This window comes from Elephantulus edwardii, unplaced genomic scaffold (assembly GCF_000299155.1).
Source record: "Elephantulus edwardii isolate Elephantulus edwardi_28Jun2011 unplaced genomic scaffold, EleEdw1.0 scaffold00097, whole genome shotgun sequence".
NCBI classification, from domain to species: Eukaryota; Metazoa; Chordata; class Mammalia; order Macroscelidea; family Macroscelididae; genus Elephantulus; species Elephantulus edwardii.
The window spans coordinates 2,686,748-2,706,929 of record NW_006399847.1 but is presented as its reverse complement, the minus strand read 5'-3'; the positions used below and the strand labels follow the sequence as shown (position 1 = coordinate 2,706,929).

The window sequence follows — 20,182 nt, the reverse complement described above, 5'->3', positions numbered from 1 at the left end:
CCGTTTGCTCCTCTACTTGCAAGTCTTTAATACCTCGGTATTACACATTAAACGAAGAGGTAGACTAAAAACAGCAAATGCATGATTAGGCACATCAATCTTGAAGTGTTTCATGAAAATGTGACCCTAAACCTCTGGATTAAGGAAGCAAATCTTACAGTGTTTGGCAGTACATAAGCAGTCTCAGCAGCTGTCCTTGATTTTGTACATATATTTATCATACAATTTTTTAAAATTCAACTTTTTACAGGTGTACAATTTCTTGATAACAATTGTAATCATCGACTGTACAACCCTAATATTTCCAACGTTTTTCCTCCATCACCATAAACTGAAACTCAGTCCTCTATGAGAAATAACCATATCTTCTTCTCCCTTCTATCCTTGGTAACCACTGAAAAACTTTGATCTCTATATATTTGCCTTTTCTTGTCTTTTACGTGAGATTATAACCTATTTGTCTTTCTGTGATTGACTTACTTAATTCAGCATAATATCCCCAAGTAAAATTTACATTGTATCCAGACTTCATTTCTTTTAGTGGCTGAGTAGTACTCTATGTCTCTACCATGTTTTGTTTATCCATTCATTATTGTTGTTGTTGTTAGGTGCCATCAAGTCGAATCCAACTCAGAGTGACCCTATTAACAACAGATCTGAAACCTTCCCTTCCTGCCATCCTCATCATCTCTAACATACTTGATTGAGCCCATTCCATCTTACAGAGGGTCTTCTTGTCCTTTGCTGACCCTCCACCTTTCCAAGCATGATGTCCCTTTCCAAGGAATAGTCCCTCCTATCCACATACCCAAGTATCTGAGATGACATTTCATCATCTTTGCCTCTAAGGAATGCTCTAGCTGCCCTTTCTACAGGACATATCTGTTTGTTCTTTTGTCAGTCCACAACTCAGAAGCATCAGTTATTTGCCATTCTTATTCATTATCCAATTCTCAGATGCAAAACAAGTGATTGCAAAAAAATAGCCTGAGTCAGGCCACCTTGGTCTTTAAACAGACATTTCTCCTCAATACTTTGGAGAGGTCCCTGTCAGTAGAATTTCCCATTGAAATACATCTCTTGATTTGACTACAGGTACCAAGAGTGTTGATTGTGGATCCAAGAAATATTAAGTTGTTGACAATTTCAATCTTTTGTCCATCTATTATGTTGTTATCTGTTGGCCCAGTGGTGAGGATTTTTGTCTTCTTGATGTTGAGATATAACCCTTTGTGTTAGACTAAAAGTTGCCTTTTTTTGCCTTTAGTTAGCCCCTCCATTCTCCAACTACCTTAACTGCAGGTACATAGTCTTGCAAATCAGCATCAGCTGAGGGACTAAGATAAGTGAAAGAGTGCTTCCCACACTGAGCAGCAAGACTTGAAGTTAGAAAGCCTTGAAGTGAGCAAGACTCTGGTGAGAGTGAGACTCTTGTTATGAAGAAACTGTGACATTGCTCTGGAGAAATGATGGCAAGGTTTGATCTGGGGCTTCTTGTATTTGTGCTGACCACAGTTGGATTTTGCCATTCTTGCCTTTGATAATGGAAGTAAAAGCTGCTTGCTAAATTGAAACCAGAGCTTGGACTAACTAAGGAATTATGCCTTGGAATTATTGGGCTTAAACCTAGGACTTATTTTGGGTAATATTGTGATATTCTTTACTTCCCACACTTTCCAACTTCCTTCCCTAATAAACTCCATTGTTGGTACCATATCTATGAGTCTGTGAGTCAGCAATGAATAAATGAACTTGTGCTGCTGGGGCTCTATAGGCTAGGCGATGGGATCCTGATCTGTTTTCTGCTCTGGGGGCTTGAGGGGCTTTGAAATTCTCACTCTCTCTAGTCCCTTCAAAGAGATGCTCATGGTGTTTGCCTTTTATGACCCATTTTACCCTATTTGGACAAATTCATACTGAAGACTGTGATCTTGATTTTCTGCAGCAAGTGTTTCAAATCATCCTCAATTTCATCAAACAAGGTTGTGTCATCTGCATAACACAGGTTGTTGCTGAATTTTCCTCTCTGATCCTGTTGCCACATTCTTTTCATAAAGTCCAACTTCTCAAATGATTTGCTCAGCAATTGGATAGGTAAGGAGAGAGAATTCAGCCCTGATGCACACGTATGTAGGCTGTTTCCACATTTTGGCTATTCTTAACAGTGCTTCAATGAACATTGCTGTTCTCAGGTACCATCAAGTTGGCTTCAACTTATAATAAATAAATATTTAATGAAAATGATATAAATAAAAATTTTACTTAGAGAAATATTACTCTTAAATATTTTTCTTCTCCATTCATTCAATCATATTTCTATCCATCCTCTTAGGTAACTTGTTTTATTAATTTCTACCATTTTCTTAAGTTCCTTTTTTTGCAATGAACATATATATTTACTTACTTACTACAGTATCATTACCACACAGTACATAAACCTTAAAGATCAGCTTTAGCACAGAAGCAATAGTGAAGATCGTGAAGGACTGGCTAGTGTTCCACTTTGTTGTACAAAGAATTGCATGTGATGGAACAAACTCAATTGCATAAAATAACAACAACAATATAGAGAGAAGTTCTAGCTTCAATTAGTTGTTTGAGTGTTTTAATAAGTTTGGGTTTTTTTTCTTTTTCCTTTTTTTTTTAAATAATTTAATGAGCATTTACAGAGATTTTGGATTTCCATTCACTCATTGCTGCACTTCTCTCCTCGCCCAGCCCTCCCCCCCCCCAGTTCGCTCCTCTCTTTGTGATAACCATAATACCCTATCATACATCGCTTTTAAATTATTCACTCCCTCATCTGTTTCAGTGCAGTATACACAATTTATCCAGTTTTTCTCAGTCTTACCCCAACCCTGATATCAGTCCCACCATTGTAAAATGGGACTGATATAAGGTTGTTTCTTTTTAAAATAAACGTTTTCTTTTATGCTGGTTTTCTTACAACGTTAGTATACCATTATTTTTCTTTTTTTAAATTGATATTTTAATGAAAGCTTTCAGAGAACTTGGATTTCCATTCATTCATTGGGATACATTTTCCTCCCTGTCCCCTCTCACCCAAGTTTGCTTTTCTCTTCAGAGAAATAATAAATTCTTTCATTGTTATACAGCGCCCCCGCCCCTTCCTAGTCCACTATTTTATGCAGCTCTTATTCTGGACTCTTGTCATGCCAATAATGCCTAATTATATATTCCTTTTATGTAGTTCTCTTCCTTGTCTATTTCAATGTCATGTATATTATTTATCCCCTCTTTTCTTAGTTTCCCCCTAACCCTGATGTCAGCCTTGTTTTAGAAAAGTGGCTTTATGTAGTATTTGTCCTTTTGTGACTGAGATATTTCACTCAGCATAATGTCCTCCAGGATCACTCATTTTGTATTAATATTTGATAAGTTCATTGTTTTTCAGTGCTGCATAATATTCCACTGTGTGACTATACCACAGCCTCTCTAGCTAATCATTTGTTGATGGACACGTGCATTGTTTCCAACTCTTTACTATGTGAACAAAGCAGCAATAAACATGGGTGTCAGTTATGGTCTCTTTGGGATATATTCCCAGTAGTGGAATTGCGGGGTCAAATAGTATCTCCATTTGCAACTTTTTGAGAAAGAGCCATACCGCCTTCCACTGTGGTTGCACAATTTTACACTCCCACCAACAGTGAATATTGTTCTAGTTTCTCCACAACCTCGCCAGCATTTGTTGCTTCCTGTTCTGTTAGATTTTGCTATTCTAGTCATCTGGGGTGAGATGATATCTCATAGTTGTTTTAATTTGCATCTCTCTTAGAGCTAGGGATTGTGAAAATTTCTTCATGTGTTTGCCATCTGAATGTCTTCTTTGGTGAAGTGTCTGTTCATATCCTGTGCCCATTTTTCTATTGGATTATATACCTTTATCTTGTTGTGGTTGCTCAAGTGTGATAAATTCTGGGTATAAGTCCCTTATCTGATATGTCATTACCAAATACATTTTCCCAGTCGGTGGCTTCCCTTTTTACCCTGTTGGTGAAGTTTTTGGATGTGCATAGGGATTTGATTCTTAGAAGATCCCATTCATCTACTTTATCTTCTCCTGGTTGCAGGTCTATCTTTTCTTGAGAGTGGTACATTGAAATCTATAACTACTATAGAGATGTTGTCTATTTCCTTTTCCAGTTTTGTTAATGTATGTTTTACTTACTCAGAAGAGACTCTTAAAAGTTGCACTAGAATACTGAGAAGTTTAAACTTAGAAAAGAAATGACAAAGTAAAAGAATTGAACAGAAACTGTCAAAGGGCAGCTCAAGGAGACAAAGTATTATAAAGAAATATGTAACCAGAGAAGGGGAGTGGGGAGTGGGGGGTGGGGAGAGAGAGATTGTAAAGAGCTAGAGTTAGAAAATCAAAATCACTTGGCATTTCTCAAGCTGAGAGAACTGAAGAACTCATTCAAGCCTTGAATTGCATTACTGAAGGGCAATATTATGAATTGCAACACTATGGGCAAAGTCTTGAATGATTCAAGGAGAGTGAAAAAAGAATGGAAGGAATATAAAGTCACCATATCAGAAACATATTCCAAAACATTATATGGGTTAAAATCAGGAAATGTGTGTACCAGGGATTTATCCTTTCTCCACACCTATTCAATCTGTATGCTAAACAAATTAATGCAGAACAAGACTATGCAAAGATGATGTTAACTCTTATCCCCTAAAACATTTTATAACCCTGAACTTTTTGGACAACAGAAATTGCTCTGCTGGAAATGATGTCCAAATAAGGACTTTTCCAAGTTAAGGGGGAAAAAAAGATTATGCAAAGATGAGTTGTTTGTGATGATTGGATTGTTGTTGTTTTTAGGTGCTGTCAAGTTGAATATGGCTTATAGTGACTCTAAGAACAAAAGATCTGAACCCTGTTCTAGCCATTGCTATCCTTACACTTCCTGACACACAAGAGCCAGTTGAGACCTGGGCAATGAATAAAGATGACAGGAAGAGAACTGATACCTTTGAGCTGTGGTGTTGGAGAAGAGCACTGAACATCCCATGGATGACCAAGAGAACACACAGATATGTTTGAAGAGGGTTCAGACAGAGCGTTCTTTAGAGGCAAGAATGATGAGGCTTCACCTCAAACACTTTGGGTGTGTTGCGAGGAAGGGCTATTCCTTGGAGAAGGACATGATGCTGGGAAGGGTGGAGGGTTGGTGAAGGAAAGGAAGACCCTCAACCAGGTGAATTGATACTGTGACTACCACAATGGACACCCGTGTGTCAGGAAGTGTAAGGTGATTAGATAACTTGTTAATATTATAAATATGGGAAATTTAAAATTTTCAGGTGGTACCATGCAAATAAGAGATGTAGAATGCTAATATTAGTCAATCTTGTCATCCTCTCAGACTTAAGTAGGCTAAAAGGTAGAAAGGGAGACTCTCATATCAAGAAGGTAGCTCTGATGGCCTTGTAATAAGAAGCTACACTGCAATCCCAAAGGCATGCAGTTCAAATTCACCAGCTGCTGTGCAGGAGAAGGACAGTCAGTCTCCTCCCATGCAGTTTATTGCCTCTGAAAATCCACCTGGGGAGAGATGGCTGGTCAGCTATGAGTTGGTTCTAACTTGACGGCACACAACAAGAACAGCAACATATGAAGAAAGAACCATCAGAATGTGGCATATTCTTTGGACCAGAAAATGCTGCATGAATCAGAAATAAAGAAGCAAAGTGAGACCAAGTAATGGCAGCAGACATAATAGCAGTGGTGGTGGCAATGGAGTCAAAGGCTGCAGCAGAGATGGCAGAGAGCCAGATAGCATTGAGAGGCAGAGCTGACCTAGGTCTACCAACCTGGAGAGCAAGAACCTAGCACCTTCAGGCTAGATTTACTGATGGAGTGCATGTGGCACATGACTGGCACAACTACAAGATCTTCGAAACGCTTGTCTGATTGGAGCAGAGGCCAAAGTCACAAGGTAGAGAGTACGGCACTATGACTGATAAGAGGTTGTTCTGGTTGAACAATTTTATCTTGAGTATTTCAAACCAGAAATGTAACCTGTTACATCTTGAAGAGCCCCTGTTAACTCTAAGCATTTCCTGTAAACTTTGTGTGACCATTTCAACCATTTGTTGAAAGAAGTGGAGAAGTAATTACGATGGTGGCAGGCATGATTGGTGCTGGGATTGATAGATGAAGGTGTGGAGTGACCTCACTGGAACATTTTTTGCACTGCTGTTGATGTTAATGCAGTTTTTACCCCTTATAAAGTTAGTGGAATTCAGACAGTATTTCCAGGTCTGCCACAGATTTTTTATAATCTATTTTGGTTTTTGTTTTTTCTTGAAGCAGTATTTCATTCATAACTGTCAAATACCCAAGTAACTGTAATTTATCAGTTATCCTTATAAGTAAAACTCTTCAATTAAAAAGTTTCTGTTTCTGCTGGCAAGTCAAACAATAACAGGAATGTGTTTCCTGAAGATAACAATCAAGCTGACTAGGACTCATAGCACCCCTATGAACAACAGATTGAAACCTTGCCAGCTCATGACCTCCACCATGCTTCAGCCCATTGTTACAGTCACTGTTGCAGCCCATTTCATTGAGGGTCTTCCTCTCTTTTTTCTCACCCATTTTCCAAGTATGATGTCTTTTTCCAATGGACAATGTGCCTAAAGTAAGTGAGATAAAGTCTCATCATTCTTGCCTCTTAGGAATACCCTGGTTGCACTCCCTTAAAGACAGATTTATTTATGCTTTTGGCAATCCAGGAGATACTCTGCCAACACCACAATTCGAAGGCATCATTGCTATAGTCTTTCTGCTTCATTGTTCACCTTTCACTTGAATATGAATTGGATTGGATCCATGGACTGAATTAGACACATCTTAATCTTTAAATTATCATTGTCCTTTAATACTTTGGAGAGGTTATTGGCTCAAGATTTGCCCAATGCAACACTTTTTATTTCTTTCTGCTGCTCCCATGGGTGTTTGTTCTCTTCAAGCATTGAGTTTAAAAATATGCTGATTCTTTTTATGGTGTTTTTGAGGAGGCTACTAATTGTGAAGTAGATAGGCAGCCCTGCTTTTTAGTCTAGAAATTCCATTGAAATTTGTCCACCATAGGTGACCCTTTTGGTATTTAAAATAGTAGGGGGGGGGAATAGTGGTAACATAGTGTCCAGCATCAAGCAACAAAAAAGATACCACAGTACAGCAAACTGACAGACAAATGGCATATTGTGTGCATTGGAAGAAAGATAGATAGATAGATAGATTTGATTGCCTTTGTGTGTGTGTGTGTGTGTGTATATATATATATATAGAGAGAGAGAGAGACACACACACACACACTTTATGTATATTGTTATTGTTGTGTTTCGTGGAGTGGGAACCAACCCATAGCTGACCGTCCTGTGGGTTTTCAGAGGCAGTTAAGTGCACAGGAGTAGATTGCCCATCTTCCTCCTGCAGAGAACCCAGTAGATAGATTCAAACTGTGTCTTTTCGGGACTGCAGCTCAGCCTCTTACCACTAGGCCACCAGAGCTCCCTTGAACTTTCCATATAGTCACATAGAATATGAGAAAGATGTGTACTCAAGGTAAAGTTTTGATTAAATTATTAATGACTTCTTCATCAAGTGCATTCTTAAGTGCAACAGTAAAGAATACTTGCCTCCACCATGATTTGTGCTATGGTGCTAGTAATTCTTCATTTTCAGTGGAATAAAAAAGAGAAATAATGTCTCAGCATTATTAGGAAAATAGGCTAGACTTCATGAAGCACCTAAAAATATTTCAAGGATCCCCAGGTGTATCTGGACACATGTTTATAGCTGTTGTGATCTATATTCATTTTTGCATTTCCTTTAATATTATGTTTCAGAAATCATTCCACATCAGTTTTTAGAGATAATCTTGATTCATTTTTTAAATTGCATAAACTCCATCATGTGGGTATGTTATTATTGTTGTTATGTGTTGTTGAGTCGCCTGCGACTCATAGAGACTCTATGTACAGCAGCCCTAAATCCTGCTCTATCCTGTGCCAACCTCACTGTCTCTGACACACCTACCCCACTTATCCTCGTCACTGAATCAATCCACCTCATAGAGGGTCTTCCTCTCCTGCACTGTCCCGCCACCCTCCCAAGCATGGTGTCCTTCTCCAAGGACTGGTCTGTGCTTGCAACATGTCCAAAGTATGTCAGACGAAGCCTCAAAATCCTTGCTTCCAAGGAGCAGCCTGCTTTAACCCTCTCCAGGATGAGTCTGTTCATTTTCTTAGGCATCCATGGTAATTCAATACTCTTCACCAACATCACAGCTCAAAGGCATCAATTCTCCTCCTGTCTTCCCTAGTCATTATTCGGCTCTCTGATCGATAGCAAGTGATTGCAAAGACCATGGCCTGTATCAGGCACACCTTCGTCTCCAGAATGGTATCATTGCTCTTCATATAACAAAGTTTAATTACTCTCTTATGTTTGAGTATTTAAATTGCTGGGTATTTGTTGTTTTTGTTGTTGTTAGATATCATCTAATTGATTATGACCCATAGCGACCCTATGACCACAGATCTGAACTTGTCCTATCCTGTGCCATCCTCACACTTCCTGACACATAAGAGAGCTCATTTTGACAGTCGCTGTGTCAATTCACCTTATTGAGGGTCTTCCTCTCCTTTGCTGACCCGCTACCTTTCTAAGCATCACGTCCCTCTCCAAGGAATAGCCTCTCTTAGCGGCATGCCCCAAATATGTGAGGTGAAGCTTTATCATTTTTGCCTCTGAAGAGCACTCTGGTTGCATTTTCTCCAATACGTATTTATTTGTTCTTTTGTCAGTCCATGGGATGAAAACCCTATGAACAGTAGAGGAATGCTGGGTATTTAGATTATTGTAAATAATGCTTTCACAGTCTCATTCAGATTTATTTTCATATTATTGAAGATGTTTCATTGGGACAAATTCCAAAATGAGTGATTGTTGCATCAAGACAAAAACACATGTGCAGCTTTGTCAGATCTTGTCAAGTTCTGCTTCACAAGTTTGTTCCCATTTGCAATGAATTGGAGTTCCTGCTTATCCAAAGCCTTAACAACAGAAATTATCACACAAAAGAAAAAGCTGAGTCATAAATTATCCATCTTTTCAACCCATACACTATACATATTTCAACACCAACCTTTGCTGAGAAGTTTCTTCTTCAATATTAGACTACTGGTCAACTAAATTAGATGTGGACATTAGCCAAATTCCCTGTCCTGGGAATTCTGATACTGTTTTTGTTGTGTTCCATAGAGTAGATTAGCACTGAGATTCTGATCTGTCTGTATTCAGATTTGCTGTATACTGGAGACCAGTTCAACCACATGCTCACCTAAGTAGAGAAGACTGGCTTGCAGAAAACAGTGATGATAATGCAATGAGTTACTGAAAGGGTCTCTATTTCCTGTTCAAGGTCCTATAAGGCTTAGAGGCTTCGTAAAGGTGAATGTAACCTATGCGTAGGAATATAAGCCTACATATGGCTTATATGTAGGCTATGTTGTTGTTGTAGTGTACCGCGAGTCAGAATCAAACCACAGCTGATCCTCCAGTGGGTTTTCAGAGGTAGTTATTCAGACAGGAAGAGATTGCCCATCTTTCTCCCACAGAACAACTGGTGGCCTCGAACCACGTGCCTTTGGGATTGCAGCACAGCTTCTTGCCACTAGGTCACCAGTTATTATTATTAACCACTTAAAATAAAAAGAATAATAATTAAAAGAAACCGTTTAACTGAGATACGCTATTTGATCATAATCCTGCATCATTTAGAACACATGATTGAGCTATTTTAATAAAGACCCAAATAAACATGAAAGAAATTTCTTTCTTTCTATGCCACAATCTGAACATAAGCCCTTCAGGGCTAATATGCAATCTTGTGGTGGTGGGGACCCAGATTCCTTTTCTGTTGCCTCTCACAGACTCATTCTTAACTCCTGTCTTCTCCTTGACTGCTTTCTAAAGTGGCTACTTTCTCTGGCAACCTAAGATTGTTGCTTTTGTGCTCATCAGCTTCATGGCCAGTCGGAAGTGGACAAGAACGAGAGTGTAAAGATTTCATAGGTGAGGTGTGGTCTGACCCGTAAGTTCATGAGAGAGAATCATTATTTGCATCAACAAACCAAAGGTGATTCCTGGGAGGAAGTGGTCACACATGCCACCACCCTCTAATCTTTTTTTTTTCTGAAGTATTTTTATTTGTTCATTTAACAATATAACACACAAAAAATTACAATCTATATGCCTTTGAGCTGTGGTGCTGGAGAAGAGTATTGAGAATACCATGAACTGCTAGAAAAATAGATTTGTCCTGGAAAGGGTTAAACCGGGTGGCTCCCTGGAGGCAAGGATTCTGAGGCTCCGTCTAACATACTTTGGACATGGTGTGAGGAGAGACCGGTCCTTAGAGAGGGACATCATGCTTGGGAGGGTGGAGGGACAGCGCAGGAGAGGAAGGCCCTCTATGAGGTGGATTGATTCAGTGACTGGGGTAATTGGGATGGGAGTGTCAGAGACAGTGCGATTGGCACAGGACAGAGCGGAGTTTAGGGCTGTTGTACATTGGGTCGCTATGAGTCGCAGGCAACTCGACGGCACCTAACAACAACAACAACAACAAGAACATATCCACATACAATTCTTTTCTTTCTCATTTACAATCACAAGGTTACTGAGTCCAGAGGAACTGATGTAATCTCTGTATGGAACTATCTTTCAGTAGTTTACTCCAATCCATTTCTTCGTTTATACTCTAATTCATCTTCATTGTGTTGTTTGATTAGATAGCCCCACAAGAAGGCTGAAGCGTCCAAGGTCAGTCCAACTTTCACCCAATTAGGTTTGCTATTTCGTGGTTCATGAAGGTAAAACTTGGACCTCGCTGAAAGGCTGCTCGGGAGCCGGGCAGGGGTCAACAGCCGAGAGAAGGTGCTCAACATCACGGATGGCGCCATCTTGCTGGCCGCGCTCCGCCTCTTCCCACCCTCTAACCTTTTTACCAATTCAAATAATAACTTTTTCTCCTACAGAACACTCTGCTTCTCTGCTTACTGTTGTGTGTCATTGACTTCTCTGCTAGGCTTGATAATGTTTCATAGTGATCACAGAGAACTCACAGACCATAAGCATAGTAACGGTATCTTAAGAAAGTAAAACTCAGGCTCAGAAATGTTCAAAATATAGGGTCTTTGATTAGGACAGCCTCTTCTCAACTGTGCCACAGGGAGGTCTCTTTCTCTCTGGTATTCCTCAGCCTGGTCATGCTCAGGCAAACATTATGAAACCCTTTTAGATCTGGTACACCTCCTTCTGCTAGTAAGGTGCCCTCAGCCCTAGCTCCATGGGATAGTTAAGTAGCTTCATTAAGTGCATGGAAGCATTTTACTCTGCCAGTAAGCCTCCTGTTGATGTTACTCAGTGTTCTCAATTGCCTGCTGTCTATTGCCAATCTTTTATCAGTCTACTGGTTCTGCTGCTGCCATATCTTTCTTGTGTGTAAAAATGTCTCTCAATGTATCTGGTGTTACAGTTCTTTTTCTCAGTCTCCTGAGTTGAGGGAGCAGGAATCTTAGGTTTAAAGAATATATTCTGCTCTCATCTCTTCTTCTTGGTGACCAAGAGGTCTTCCCTATGCTTTGGATTGGCCCTTTTAAGCTTTATTGGATGGCAAAACTGACAAATCCCCTCATTGGGGTTGCATGGGGACAGCCATATCTGACCTTTACCAACTCCACATGGCAAACTGTCCCCATCAACAACACAAAACCAGTTACCATGAGGTCGGGCACGTTCCCCATGCTCCCACTCCTCTTTCTACTCATCCCAACTCCAATCTTACCACTCTATTGGGTCCAAAATCAATTGCAATAGTTCACATACCACACAAAACAATATTATGGATGTTAAAAGGCTATAATTCATATTAGTAGCAGAAAACAATCACTCAGCCAGGACAACTTTCTGTATGTGCTCACAGACATGTCAACATTGAATCTCATGGCGTTAAGCTAGTGTTACAAAGTTCTCAGTGCTGACAGTTATGGTTCTCCTGCTTAGTTGTCTGACAAACTAGTTCTAGTTCCATGGAGAAGCAGTCCTAAGGTCTGCTCTGTCTCCCTTCAGGTCTCTGGTTCTTTGTTGTGGCTACTATGGCTGCTGCTCCCATAGGCCTTGACCTGACTGGCACAGAAATCTCTGTACCCAAAGGACGCACTATATTCTATTGCTTCCTCTTTGCTAGTAGTCAGATTCTCAAATTCTGCTGCTGGATCCACTCAATTTAATGGTGAATCTAGTCAGTCTGCTTGTGGATAAGCTGACATGCTATAAGCCCATCCACATGCAAAGTCAGTCTATGGCTAGGGAAGCCACTTTGAACAATAAACCCTTAACACCATAGTGTCTCTATTCCCACACGGTTGCTGTAAAAAGAGCAAAGGTCACATGGGAACAGCCACATCTGGCTTTATCAACTTCACAATGGGGAACTCTCCCCATCAACAGCATGAAACCAATTTCCATGAGGTCAGACATGTCTCTTATGCTACTCATTTCAACACCAAGTTTACTGCTTTACTGGATCCAAAATCCAATGCTATAGCTCATAGATCACACTGAATCATATTAAGGTTGTCAAAAGGTTATTACAGTCAGGACAGCTTCTGAAATGTGCTTGCAGGCACCTCATCCTAAGCCTGGAGGCTTTAGGAAAGTGTTATAAATTTCTCAGTCCTATGAATTATGGCTCCTCACACCCAGTTGCCCAACAAACTTGGGAAAAGACACTTAGCTCCATTTCCAATGGGGTAGCTATCCCAAGGTCTCCTCTCTCTGGGTCTCTGGGTCCCTTGCTTTGGCCATGGCTGCTGTTACTCCTGGCACTGCTGCTGTTAAATTTAATTGGGACAATAATGCCTGGTCCTGAAGTACATCTACTGCATACCTACTGCTCCTTTACTGATGGTTATAGCGACTCTCTGCTTCTGGAATCAATCAATTTAGTGTTGAGACTAGGCAATCTCCTTGTGAATAGGCTAATGCACCCTGCCTAGAGAGCAGAAAATGGGATATGGAGGCACAGGGAATGAGTGTCTCTCTGAATGAGCCAGAGGGAGTGAGAATAGCACAACCCCTCATAGCCCTAGAGCAGAATGCAGATAAAGAGCCCATAGCCCAGCCCTATGGTGCCACTAGAGCCACACCAGCAGTGAGATGTTAATTTACTCATTATTGACTCACAGACTATTGTATCAAGTGGAGTTTATTAGGGAAATATGTTGGAGAGTGGAGGAGGCAAATAATATCACACAATACAAGTCTGGGTTTTAGCCCAGAAGTTTCAAGACACAATTCCTCAATTAGTCCAGGCTCCTGTTTCAGTTCAGCAGTCAGCTTTTCCTTCCATCTTCTGGCAAGAACAGCAAACTCTTTAATTGTGGACTTTATCTCAGGGTTTCTCTGGTTACACATTGCCACAGTTTCTCCAAAGCAATGCCAAAAATCTCTCTACCACTGTCATCATAGTCTTACCACCAGGGTCTCACTCTCACCAGAGTCTTGCTTGAGTCTCCCTCAAGACTTACTGTTCAGTGTGGGAAAACCTCTCCCTTTTATTCTAGTCCCAGAGCTGTTGGTGATTTGCAAGACCATGTGTCTGCAGTTAAGGTAGCTGGAGACCAGAGGGGGCTAAAATCAATGTAATGGCTAGAAAAGCCAGCTGTTAAGCTAACACCGTACACCCTATTTACATATGTTGCACCATATATACATGACAGAGTCAAGTTCCATGGCTACAAAGGCCATTTTGAATAATAAACTCCATAGATACCACTCACCTTGTATTATTAGCAAGTATCCAGTTCCTTAAGGTATACTTGATCCAGTCCATTGTCTTCACAATTACTTGCTATGCATCAGACAGCTGGACAATGACTACAGATAACAGAAGGAGAATAGATACCTTTGAATTGTGGTGCTAGAGAAGAGTACTGAGCATATCATGAACTGCCAAGAAAATAAATAAGTTTGTCTTGGAGATGGTGAGATCAAGTTTCTTCTTGGAGGATAGAATTTTGAAGCTCTGTCTCACATACTTAGGGCATGTCGCCAGAAGGGACCGATCCTTAGAGAAGGACATCATATTTGGAAGGGTGGAGGGGCAGAACAAAAGGAAGACCCCGGATTCGATGGATTGATACAGTAACTAGGTTAGTGGGGGTAGGTGTGTTAGAATCAGTTAGACTGGCTCAGGACAGCACAAGCTTCAGAGCTGTTGTACAAGCCACTCAATGGCACATAACAACAACAACAACATCCAGATCCCTGTTTGGGTCATGATTGCTGCAGACTCTTCCACACAATGATCTTCTGAAAGACCTGCTATCAGTTCTTCCCTTGTCCCTGCCAAAATAGAGTGGTGAATTAGGAAGAGGATAATTTAAAAACAAAAGCCCGTCAGAAAAGAAATAGAGCAAAACAACAATGAAGAAGTCCTGCCCTGGTAGCAAGTACGTTTTCAGTCAGCGCCTTACTCTACTAGAGAAGCTCTTTCTCAGCGCTCTGGAAAGTTCCTTTCTCAGCTGTCTTCCATGGTCACATCTGAATCGATTCTGAAAAGCATACTCTGCTCTAGGTTAGTTTTTAAGGGTCTTGGAGCTTTTTTTAAAGAGGTTGAAGACTTAAAGAAATTTGAAGTCCAGACTTGTGGATTCTTAACTCATTGCTGGTGTATTTCCTGCCCTTCAGTTTCACGGTTAATAATCACAACCATATGTCTTTTCTGGGAAAAGTTCTTAAGCCTGAGGTATCTCCTCTTTCACAAACTACATGCTTGCAATATTGTGACAGATCCCTGAGGCCATGTGAAGCAATAGGCTTGTGTTGGAAAGCAATGTTATTAGTCTGACTCTTTGGAATGGGCTGGTTCCCTTCATCTGGTAAAGGCATTTAAAAAACTTCTTTAGAAGAAATATACCCCATTACACTCTGTTTTCAAATGCTAAATTTATCTCACATCTAAGCAGTGATGTCTAAGAGATGTCTGAAGACAGCATAAAGCAGTCAACATAAAAAAAAGAAAAAGGAAAAGAAAAAAGAAACTTTCCCCCAGATGACTCACTCATTGCCATCAAATTGGGACTGACTCACAGCTGACACTCCACTGGGTTTCCAGGCATGTTAATTGCAAGAGAGGAGATTGCTCATCTCTCTACCTAGTAGCTCCTGATAGATTCTAACTGCCGGAGAGACACCGCCTTTTGGTTAGCACTACAATTCCCCACGGACCACTACTAGAAATATAAGTCTGTTTAGAATAGAACTTCCTATAACAATATTGCTAGAAACAATTATATCTTGTTGTTTTTAAAATACTATGCTAGCATTCCATGACTAAAGTCACCAGACTTTCTGTTTAGAACCAATGCCATGTGTGTTTTGAGGGTTTGTTTTTTATCATTCCGGTTCTGATGCTAAACTGTGTTATTAGTTAAACACATGTGCTGGCTGCTATTATGAAGACTGAACATAACATAACAGTGACTTCAATATGGTGGTCTTCAGTGAAACTGCTTGCCCATAAACATCTGGGGCAGAAATGTTGGCCCCATTGTATTCAGGAACAAACTTGTACTTTATTTGGTTGCCATTTTCTATACATAGACTTTCATCTTGTCAGTTAAATTGTTGACTTCAGTCTTGTCACCACATTTATTTCCCAACCATGAGAGGAAGAAAAGGGCAAGAAAAATCATGTTCATTCCTTCTTTCTCCCCTTTTTCAAAATTGCATGCATACAATAATTCGTGTGCATTGAGTTTCTTTCATGTACATTGTATTTTATAGTCTTTAATTTACATTGTGTAAATTCATACAATCATTTATGGACATGACATTTTATATAATTACTTACTAGTGATTGATGCTTATTATTACTCCATCTTTTCAAGTTCTCACTGAATCTTCCCTATTCCTTCACCGACTCATCTGCCCTCTAAACTCTGCTATCTTAGTGATTTCTACCTTTCCCCTTTTCCTGCTCCTTTCTCCTTCCCCTTTTGGATATTATACACATCTTATAGTTACCCTTTTATTTTTACAATAATGGACTTATGTAATATTTGTTCTTATGAGCTTGAGTTAGTTCATTCAACATAGTGCTCTCTAGCCTCTCCCATGGTATATAGTATTTTACAATATCATTGTTTCCGAGAGCTACATAGTATTCCATTGTGTGAATGTACCACAATTTTTCAATCCATTTGTTTGTTAATGGACATTGGGCTTTTTCCATGTTTTTGCTATAGTGAATAATGCTTCTGTGAACATAGGTGTACTTTGTATCTAAGTTCTAATTTCCTTGGAGTATATTCCTAGCATAGAATAGCTGGGTCATATGGGATTTTTATGTTCAGCTTTTTGAGAAAATGCCAAGCTGCCTTCCCGACAATTTTACAATTCCACAGTGTATGAAAGCTCCACTCCACATCCTCTCCAACATTTACTGCTTGCCATCCTCTTAAACTCACTACTGTTACTAAAGTGAGATGGTACTTCGTTGTGGTTTTCATTTGCATCTCTCTTATTGCTAGTGATTTTGAACATTTCTTCATGTGTCTGTTGGCCTTCCAAATATCTTCCTTTGTGAAAAGTCTTTTCATGTATTTTGCCCATTTTCTTATGGCATTATCATTCTTTTTCTTGTGAAGGCCCTGTAGGACTCTGTAAACTATTGTTTTGAGACACTTATTCTGAGACGGCATTGCCAAATGTTTTTCCCCCAGTCTGTAGGTTTTATTTTCACCCAGTTGGAAATGAGTTTTGATGCACAGAGACTCAATTTTTAGAAAGTCCTATTCATTGATTTTTATCCTCTTCTGGTTGTGCTGTTAATTCCTTTTAAGACATGGTCCTTCTAGAAGTTTCATGCTTGATATATGCTTACATTTTATTGGTAAATAAAATAGAAGAAATATATCACGACTGAATTTTATGGAAAGGCATTTTGTAACTCTTATCATTCGTTGGCTATCTGTGCTCCCAGTAAAAACTTTGTGAATCTATTACTAAAGGAGAGAGAAAAGAATAGTCAATCATGAATCTCTGTGACACAATATTTTATTTCCATTTGGGTAACACCTGGTCAGGAACCAATGGCAATGAAGTCCAAGATGCACAGAGGCCTTGGTGAAAGACAAAGGTACAGAACATGACAGAATATCAACTAAATGCAAATTAAAATAAGAACATCATCTTAGTTCAATAATAAGATACCTACAAAAACAGTATACTTCAATGTTGATTGCCTTTGAGTCGAGCACGACTCATAGCGACCCTATGAATAAAAGGCCTGAAGCCCCTCTACAACTATCAACATTTATCAAAGTTCATAGAGTTTCCAGAGGAATGTTGTTTAGGAAGTAGATGCCACAGTAATAACATGTGTTGGTAAGAAGTTAGAACTCTCATGCACTGCATACGGTGGAATGTAAAGTGGCACTACCACTATGAAAATAGCTTGGTGTCTCATTAGAAAGTGAGATTGTCTAGATAAATTGGCCAATACCAGTTCATTTCAGCTCGGTAATGCCTGTTGTTGTTGACTGTTATCTAGTCGAGTGCAACTCATATTGACTCTATGAACAAAAGACCTAATGCCTTTCCATAACTATGGTCATTTCTCCAAGTTCATAGAGTTTCCAGAGGCATGTGGTCTAGGAAGTGGATGCCACTCCTGCTTCCAAACTTGTTTTACAACTGGGAGCTAATATATCAATTTTTTATTAATTTAACTGCAACTTTAATGACTCATCTTCCTGCACTGTGTTGGACAATGCTTTGTTGGTGGGATTTTCCAGGGCGTATTATTTCAGAAGTGAACAAGCTAATAATACATACAAATACAATCTTTCTGACGATTATTTTAAAAAGGCTGCAATTGCCAGAAATTCAAGCTGGCTTCAGAGCAAGTAATAAAATAAGGGATATCCTTGCTAATGTTAGAATGACCTTGACTGAAAGCACAGAATACTGGAAAGATATTGACTTTTACTGTGTTTTATTGACTATATGAGTCGTAACAAATTATGGGCAATATTGGTAGTAATGGGAATCCCAGAATACTTAATTGTGCTCATCAGAAACTGTTCATGAACCATGAAACAGTTGCTCAAACCAAACAAAGGGATGCTGAGTAGTCTATGGTCAGGAAAATGTCTTATTCAATCTGTTTGCTGAGCAAATAATTAGAAAAGACAAATAATGTGGTATCAAGATTGGTGGAAGACTCATCAACAATTTGCATTATGCAAATTACACAGGCTTGCTTGCTGAAAGTGGATTTTAAATACTTCAGGAACAAGATCATCTCTCAACATCAAGAGAACAGAAATCCTCATACCTGCATCAATAAGCAACATCACAACAAATGGAGAAAAGATTGACGTTGCCAAGGATTTCATTTTGTTTGGCTTACAATTAACATGCGTGGAAGTAAGCTCAAAATACTCCTTGCTATCAAGTCAGAACCAACTTATAGCTAATCCTCCAGTAGGTTTTCAGAAGGTTGTAAGATGCAAGAGGAGATTGCCTATTTTTCTTGCAGAACTCTGGTGGATTTGAACCACCTAAGAAGTGATGCCTTTGGGTCAGCAGTGTAATTTCCTACAGACTGCATCACCAGAGTCCCCTGGAAGCAGCAGTGAGGAAATAAAAAAATATATTGCAAATCTACTGCAAAGGACCTTTTCAAACTGCTAACAGCAAAGATGCCTGATTAAAGCCTATGGTGTGTTTGACTCGAGACATAGTATTTTCTGTGGTCTTATAAGTATGTGAGACGTGGAACAAGAATAAGGAATACCAAAGAAGAATTTATGGCTTTGAATTGTGGTATTGGCAAAGAGTATTAAATATACCATAGACTGCCAAAAGAACAAATGATTCTTGGAATAAGTGCATCTAAAGTGCTCCTTAGAAGCAAGGATGGCAAGACTTCCTCTCACACACTTTGGGCATGTTGTCAGGAAGAGGATATCATGCTTGGAAAACTACAGAATCAGCAGAAAAGAAGACCCTCAATAGTGGCTCATAGTGACTGCAATGTTGAGGTCAAACATAACAATGATGTGGACCTAACAAAGACAACACAAGTTCATTTCCACCTCCTAAATTAGTGCCTCTATTGTTATATCCATTATTTGCAGAATCTCTTAGATCTCCATTTTCTTTCATCTCTTCTTTTAAATTCCACTGCTCAGTCTGTCATCTGTACCTTGACATTACAAATAGCATTTACATATAAGAAAATTTTAATCTTTTCTCTAATTTTAAAAGTTAAAATCAGTTAACAGTGTTACTATAATGACAGTGGATGCTATAAGTTGCTTACCCAGTATCCATTCTACTCTACTCGTCTAGGAGAACTCTAGGGTTTTTTTCCAGGAACCTTCCCTCCTCTGTCACCACTTGTCTGTTAGCTCATTGAATTGTGAGGCTTGTGTGTTTTTATGATGCTAGAAGCTCAGCAGGGTCAGCCATGGGCAAGTCTCAAAGGAGTTTCCAGACATAGACAAACTAGGAAGAAAGAGCTGGTGATGTAGTTCCAAAAATGAATTACTGAAAACCTATGGAATGCAATTGTATCTGATGAGCATATTATATGTCTGCTAGGAAGCTGTAATATGAGACCTCTTGGATGGCTGGCACAGCAAAGTGGCCCACAGGAGACACAAAATTGTGATGATGACCAGTGGTGCAGGACTCAGCAGTGTTTCATTGGGTTAAATATGACACCACTGCCATGAATTGATTCTCAGTCTTGTGGAACTATCCACCTCTTTGTGATCTGATGTATCTTCCCCTCTGGGCACAGTCTGCGTGCTATGATGGGGAGAAAGGAAGCGTAAGCATGGACAGCCAGTGACAATCTCAGCTGCATGGCTGGACTCCTCTCACAGTTATTGTTTGCACATAAATGTGGGACACACATTTAGCTAATGAGACACGAAAGGATGCCTGCTCAGAATTTTAAGGAAAGGTTTTCTCTCTCCAAGTGAGCTATCTATAGTGTCTTCTGGATCCTGCCATTCTCAAACCCTGAAAGAACTGTGTGAACCTTGCTATCACAAG

General features: G+C 39.6%; 1 pseudogene; it reads right to left on the bottom strand.

Moving 5' to 3' along the window:
• Positions 1 to 10,779: 10,779 nt before the first annotated feature.
• LOC102861214 lies at positions 10,780 to 11,010 on the bottom strand (annotated as a pseudogene).
• Positions 11,011 to 20,182: the final 9,172 nt, after the last annotated feature.